This window comes from Rhineura floridana, chromosome 2 (assembly GCF_030035675.1).
Source record: "Rhineura floridana isolate rRhiFlo1 chromosome 2, rRhiFlo1.hap2, whole genome shotgun sequence".
Lineage (NCBI taxonomy): Eukaryota > Metazoa > Chordata > Lepidosauria > Squamata > Rhineuridae > Rhineura > Rhineura floridana.
Window position 1 is genome coordinate 218,468,312 of NC_084481.1, and position 7,857 is coordinate 218,476,168.

The window sequence follows — 7,857 nt, forward strand, 5'->3', positions numbered from 1 at the left end:
AAAGAATCCTGGGAACTGTCATTTATCGGCCCTCACAGAGCTATCATTCCCAGCATGTTTAAACTACAGTTTCCAGGATTCTTTGGGGAAGTCATGCGCTTTAAATGTCCCTTAAATGAATGATGTGTACGCAACCTTATACTGAGGGTTTGCGTGTATGAACTAGTCATTAATAGAGTTCCTGACCTTGGAGCTGCTCTGTGAAATGTCTAAAGTCTCATTCAGACCACCTGGCTGTTTGCCCACTTTGCATACATGGCCTCACTTCTGAGAATCAAAACTGAAACCAGTCTGCTGTGGAACACACAGATGTTACTCTTTACTAATTTGGGGAAACTCCTGTAGAGAGCTAAATGGCATCATCCTGACCAGTTGTCTTATACTCATCTCTTTACAGAGGTGTAGGAGGGCTGCATCAGAATCCCATGAATTGCAGCCACAGAAACTTTGTTCTATTTTGAACCATAACACAACATCAGGGGATTTTTTTTTAAGTAAGAAAACAAAGTGTCATCATGCTGACCTTTTCTTTCTGGTATGAGGGATTTTCTTGCACTGCTGTCGATGAACTCAGCCAAGCTTTTGATATCTGATATTTGATACTTTATTATTTAACTTTTGTAAATTGTATTTTGTAAATTGTATTGTTTTATTGATGTATTTTATATTGTATTTTTAGATTTGTGGTTTTTGTAAGCTGTCTTGTGGGCCTTTGGCCAAAAGGTGGGGTATGTATGTATGTATGTATAAATAAATAAATAAATAAATATCAAGTGTGCTCGCGTTGCAGCATGCAGCTTGCATTGCAGCAACGTTTAACAGCATGTTTTCAAAGGGTCAGACATGCTGAGTTGAGGAGGCAGGCATTACAGCAGCACCCTTCGTATAAGGCCCTTTGTTATGTTCCTATACTAGCATAAAGTTGCAGGCAGAATGTGAGGCCTCCAGGCCCTACAGGAAGCTTTATACCAAGTCAGACCATTGGTCCATCTAGCTTAGTATTGTCTACACTGGTGTTTCTCAAACAGTGGGCTGGGACCCACCTGTGGGTCTTTGACCACTTTCAGGTGGGCCCAGTGCCACAGCCTGCCCACTGCCTCCTGATTTGCCTGTCCTGTCCCCTAGCCCTGACATAGCCTTTTGGTTGGACCAATGCCAGCACCAGCAACTCACTGCATGCTGAGTAAAGGTGGCCCTGAGGCAGGGAGGTTTCGGGGTGGGGGAGAAGGAAGGAAAGTCTCCCTACTCAGAGAGCAAAGACCCAGATGAGTTGTTGAGGGGATATAGAGAGTGAGATACAAGGTTATGATTCAAACCCTGAGCACAAGTTTCTGGCCCATAAGGCATTAATGGAATGTGGCAGCTTACTGGTGGGGAAGAAAAGTATAGTCACAGGATGCTTTCAACACGATGCATCTTCAAATCCCAGTCCATGGACATACAACTTGTGCTACTGCAGATCACTTCTTTGTGCACTAATCACAGGATGACGGTGTTACCTGCTGTTGTTATGGGTGTTGTCAGAGCTTGGAAGTAATTCGTTACAAGTAATGAATTACTTGTAATTCATTACTTTTTTGAGTAACGAGTGGGTAATTCCTTTACATTTTGATTGTAATAGAACTAGGAGTAATTTTACTACTTTTGTGGAGTAATTGTAATGTTTTCAGCATTACTTTGGGGCATTACTTGGGGGGGGAGCCTGGGAAGTCTTCTGCTCCTCTGATTTGTGGATGAAAATCATGTGCCTCAAACTGGGCTTCTGTGCAGTGTCGCTCTTTCCTCATGGGAGTAAGTCCCATTGAACCAAATGGAGGTGACGGAGGAGGCAGAGAGTGAGACGGGGTGGAGTGGAGAAAACGGTTATTTTAAAAAATGGATAGTGGTGGTGAAGAATGGAGTGGAGGGGGAAAGGATCCAGAGGTCAAGAACATGGATAAAGGAGGAGAAGGAGGCAGCAGCAGAAGGGAGATAAAGAACTGTGGAGGTGAAATATGATGTGTGTGTGAATACTGTGTTTGCACTTGGCACACAAAGTGGACTCCACCACCCTCTCTGGCTACTGTGCTACATTTGCAATATTTTAACTTTTTTGCATCTCCGGGGGAAATGTTTGTTTGAGTGACTGTCTCTTAGTTGGTGGCAGGGCAGGGTCTGGGAGGTGGTTAAGTGAGAGAGATTATGCTGGCTGGTTGAGTGGGGGGTGCACTTGGTTTGACGTGCAAAGATCTGAATAGTGGCCTCAGCCTCCCTCCCCACCACCCTTACCAGCAGAGAGACCACCACTACTATCTTATGAATAAAAATAATTATTCTACCACCTCTGTATGTGTTTGTTTATTTTTAATGTTGTTTTAGGCTACTTAGATGTACAGCAGCCAAGGCCAGCACCTTGTAGGCCTTTTTGTTAAGAAAAGTAACTGAAATGTAATTGTACTGATTACTTTGGAGTAAAAGTAAAGTAATCAGTTACTTTCAGAGCAATTGTAATTGTAACGGTAATTACTACTTTTTTGCGCCATGTAACTGTAACTGTAATTTATTACTTTTTAAAAGTAATCTTCCAAGCTCTGGGTGTTGTGTAGGGGTGGAATGATTGTAGGTACTCCCTGATGAAAGGAGGGAGCTCCACGGATGAGGAGTGTATAGTGTTGCCCCACCTTTTGGTGAGAGCATAAGTTGGGGTGGTAGTAGCAGGAGTGGGAGTGCTGCTGTGACCTGTACACACACCCTCTTGTGTTTGATGGGTGGAGCTGTTCGTCTTTGTGGTATATTCATGTTTTAATCTGTTAGTAGTGATTGTGATTTATTTTAGTTATTTAGGTTATGTTGATGTTTGTGGGGGGGTTTAAATGCATTTTATTGTCTTAAATATGTAATTTGGTTTTTATGATTTATGTTAAGATGCTAATGTTGAAGATCTTTTCAAATGTTTTTTTCTTTAAATGTGTACTTTTGTTCGATATTTTAAAACACTGCAAACTGCTTAGGAGCTTCTTTTGAAGCTTGAAGTGGTATACAAATAAAATAATAGATAAATAAATAAATAAATCTGACAAACAGGGAATAGAAAGGAAGGGGGCAGGAGAAGAAAACTGTCATAGGAGGAAAAAGTGAATCTAAAAGGACCAGGGAATAGGGATGATTCGTATGGAGTGGGTTGGGGGGATAAAGTACAAGTTGAGTGTGAAAGGAAAATGGAAGAAGAAATTGCAGGAGGTGTAAAAATGCTTTGAGATGCATGTGAGGGTGGGAAGGGGAAAATATAACCAAAAAAAGCCTTTTCCACTCAGAAGCTCTGGACCATCAAATTGTGCCTAAGTTGGGGAGTCTGAGTCACAATACCTTCAGAGCAACTGTCTGTGCTTAGCTTGAGGAAAGCTGAGCTACAGAACTCCTTGCCGTAATAAAAACACTGTGGAAACAAATTTAGCAGTTTCTAAAGATGGATTAGATATCCTCACATTGTAAGGGCAGAATGAGGATGTTGGGCAATCTGTCCTTCAGAGAAGCCTGCCCACTATGGCTGATCCTCTAACTGAGGAACCCCTGATAAGCTTCCAAGGAACCCAAGGACACCTCACCTGGCCCATACAATACTGCAGGAATAGCCACCATGGTGCCCTCCAGATAGGGATGGATGAATTTGTCAATCTGTCTCTTTCAGTTTCTTATTCTTCCAATCTTCAGCTCAGTTCTCCACATTAGTTTATTTATTTTAAGTCCTTGTAAAAATTCATCAGATTTTACTGTGAATTTCTCCTAATATACCCATTTGTGTGAAATTTTACTTAATTACACATTTTTGCAAAACGATTTATCCAAATATAATGCATTTTTGTACATTATTTTTACTCATATATGCATTTTATGCATACTTTTTATCCTAGTACTGTATATGCATTTTTGTAAACATTACTTGGCTGGAGAACTGCACTGCAAAATGCAGAGAAGTGCAGATTTTGAAGGATGGCTGTTTTTTAGTTCTCATGTTGTTTCAGAAAGTGTTTACTTGGGTAAGTTCACCTTTAAACGCCAACGGAACTGAAATTCTCCCCCATCCCTACCTCTAGATGTTCCAGACTACAACTCCCATAGTTTCTGAGCATTGCCATCCTAGCTGGGGCTGATGGGACTTGTAGTTCACAACATCTGGAGGGCACCGTGTTGGCTACTCCTGCAGTACAGAAATGAAAGAACCAACTTTTCAGTCACCTCCTTTGTCTTGGTATGCCTTTGTATCCCCACTAGATGGCACTTGTGTATTTTTGCTGAGGGTTTTCTTGCCCTGCTGCAGCTAACAGAGTATCCCTGTAAGAACAACCAATGTGTGAATATTGAAGCGCGGGGTGTGTGTGTTTGTACCCGATGCCTCTGTCCTATGTGTGTTCAGCAGGCTGCCAGAACAGACCCTAGATGTATGTTCATCTGAATACAATCAGGCAACTCGACTGCATGTTCAGAGCCTACAGGTTTACAGTTGGTAAGCGTGTAGGGTCTGTTCACACTGTCTACTAAACAAGTGTAGGTTGAGGACAGGGTCTGCAGCCGCAATCTCACTCTCCACCACACACTAGGGATGGGATCCACTTGGTGATGCCGGTTCAGATTGCAGTCCGCTGAACTAGCAGATGGTTATGGTCTGCTTTCATTATTTTGCCACTATCCTTTGCTTTTACTGATTCGTTTATTTCTGCAAACATTCTTTGGCTGGAGAACTGCACTGAAAATATTGGATAAGTGAAAATTTTGAAGGAAGGATGTGTTCTGGTTCTCATATTGTTTCAGAAAGTGCAAATTTGATAGATGTGGCTTTAAATGTGAATGGAATTAGATTTCTCCCTCATTCCTATGACCTGGTCTGATCCGCACCTCCTGGGCTAGTGATTGGATTGAAATGTAGCTATCCTTCAGATTTTGCACTTCTCTGAATTTTTGCAGTGCAATTCTCAGCTCAAAAAGTAAGGAAATGCATTTAAAATGGCATATTTTTTAGATACAATACACGAGGAAATGCATTGAAAGAAAATTGTAACTGGAAAGAAAGTACATTTAGAAATGCTTATTTTGTGAGGAAATGTTTACTGTATTTAAATGTGAATTTTCATATGGATTTTTAAATTTGAAAAATCACATGTTAATGCAGAAATGGGATGCAATTAACATATGAATGAACACATAGGAAAGTGACGTGGGCTGCATGACCTTTTAAAATCTTAAAATTCCCCCCTGCTTGATATGTGATTGTGGCAGACTCAAGATGAGCCTGTCATTTTTATAATCACCTTGCATTGCTTTTAAGGTATCCTATGTTTTATTGTACTCGTGTAAACTGTTGTACGCTGTCTTGATATTTTATATCATTTGGCAAGATAGAAATATTTTTATAAATAATTGAATGAAAGATAGGTCTTGTGCCATTTCGTCAAGCGTGGCCTTAAAGCTTGTGGATTGAGCCTATGTATTCCAATACCCAGTGAGGGCTTGTCCATCAAGAAACTGGTCTCTGTGATTTTGTAAGGTGTCAGTGTGTTCAAAACAGGTAGGGCCCGGGCACCTTATTATCTGTGCCAGCTTAACAGCTGGATGGACTTAGCCTTGTTGCCCTACAGTGCCTCCTGACAATAGCGGGAAGGGAACCTGCAACTGATCAGGTGAGTGACTTGTGGAGCCAGTAGGGGGTCCAGCTGGCTTTTTATATACACTATACATTTAAAGCAGTATCGTACCGCTTTAAACAGCCATGACTTCCCCCAAAGAATCCTGGGAACTGTCACTTGTTAAGGGTGCTGTGAGAGGACCTCCGCTTTCCCCCTCAAAGAGCTACAATTCTCAGTTCTGGGTGACTGACCCACTGTCTCTTAGCCCAACCTATCTCACAGGGTTGCTCTGAGGATAAAATGGAGAGGGAAGAACTGTTAATCAGGTCAATGTAATGTATGCTAAAGTACCATAAGTTTGTTTTGAAGGACAACACACTGTTATGAAAAATGAGATCTCGTGTAACTGTTAATATTTGAAAACAAGGTACCTAGGCTAATTGAATGCAGTTTGGAAATGATACTAACTTGAAAATTTTCAATTTGTTTGTACGTTGCTACAGACTTTTGGACAACTGAGTTTGGACATTTACTTGTTGATGGACTGGATGATACCTTGATGATACCAGATGATGATATGATGACACTGTGAAATGACGTTAAGCCTGATGTGACTGCATTCAGTCTGCTGACTGTGGAATAAAGATTTCAAATGAAGACAACAGCTTTAAATTGTTTTAAGTTTTCTGTATACAGCATATATTGAAGCTTTTACTACTGTATTTTGTATTTGTAGTATCTGTATCTGTATTTTGTTTGTATCGTACTTTATTGTATTTTGAACTTTGTTTTATCTCTCTTGTAAGTCTTAGGTATCTGACCATTTTAAATGAATAAATGAATCTTGGTGTGGGCGAGTACATTGTATCAATCAGTAATAAGAGATCAAGTCTAATTTGGTTGTGATATCCTTTAGGTCTTAGTCTAAAACTGACATTGGGGGGGAGGGCTTTTAATCAGGTCATTGTTGGACCCTATACATTTACATATGGCAGTCAGGTTAGAAGTGGATCCACAGAATATAGTAGCCAGAGTGAAGCCATGATGGATTAAGATGGAAGACAATTTCATGCTGTGTGTGTCATTTTTGGCTAAAGGCTGCTTGCAATTTTGTGAACATTGCACTTTCTATTGCTAGAGAAGAGCTTCTGATAAGAGGGTGCTATAGATAGCTAAAACAATGTCAAAGTGAAAGAATAATACAAAGGTGTGTTGATCTGACACTATGTAATAGGACTGCTTGGAAAATCACTGATGCAAGGGTCTCAGGTAGTCATTTTATCCCCCTCCCAGACAGATTATTATGCATAATCTACGTATTGCAGGTGGGGTTACCAGACCTCCGGCTTTCGGCTAGAGACTCCGGTTTTTGAGAGTCCTCTCTGGGTCTCCAGGTGACTCAATCTTCAGACTTTACGTTTTCATTTAAAAAAAAATAAGTTTCTGGGTGGTCTGGTTCTTGAGATATACACCAAAATGTCAGCTGTCCCCCCCACAACTTCTGTTAGTTGCTCTAAATTCTGCTCTAATCCCTGCCCTTTCAGGTTTTTAGCCAATAAGAAGTTAGGGTTGTGACAATAGTAAGAGCTAAACCTCACAGTTTCCTTTTCCTGTTTCCACCAGAAATCCAGTAAATATATAGCTTTCAGCAGCATAAAGAGTACTTTCTCTGTACAGGATTGGGCTTGCTTCTGAGTAAACATGCATAGGATTGCACTACAACAGAAGATCACAGAAAGATCTTGGTAGGCATAAAAGTGTACATGTAAGGTTTTTGTAATTATTTGCAAAAAATTGTGTATTATACTTTTTATTTTCCAAATAATTTTTGAACAGAAGTTTTAAAAAGTGTACATGCTTCAGTGTTATACTTTTCTAATTAAGGAGTCAAAGTATAAATTTTACAGGACTGTGGAAGAGGGAGCTTATTTGTCTTATTCATAACCTGTTCTGAAAACCTTTCCAATAATTCCTTTCCATTCATAGAAGCAACAACAGTGGTTCCATGTGCTCCTCTCAACCTTCTTAAACCCACTGATGATGCACCTTGTTGTTTGTTTCTTGCCCAATAGTGATAAAAGACAATTCACATACTGGGCAGCATGGCTGCAATTGTTGTTCGCAAGCTACTGCCTATGAAGGTAGACCAAATCATGTGTGCTTTCTCTCTGTCAATGATATTCACTGGAATTGGGTTGGCTGATGAAGTGAGTTTATAGCAGCCCACAGGGGAGACAGAAAAGGGTAGAGAATCTTC

General features: G+C 40.4%; 1 long non-coding RNA gene across 1 annotated transcript; it reads left to right on the forward strand.

The window, feature by feature from the left end:
- Window positions 1-317: 317 nt before the first annotated feature.
- Window positions 318-6,457, forward strand: LOC133378439 (uncharacterized). The gene is made up of 2 exons (XR_009761029.1): window positions 318-535; window positions 6,104-6,457. It is a non-coding gene; the product is annotated as an uncharacterized LOC133378439 (long non-coding RNA).
- The last annotated feature ends 1,400 nt before the right edge of the window (window positions 6,458-7,857 follow it).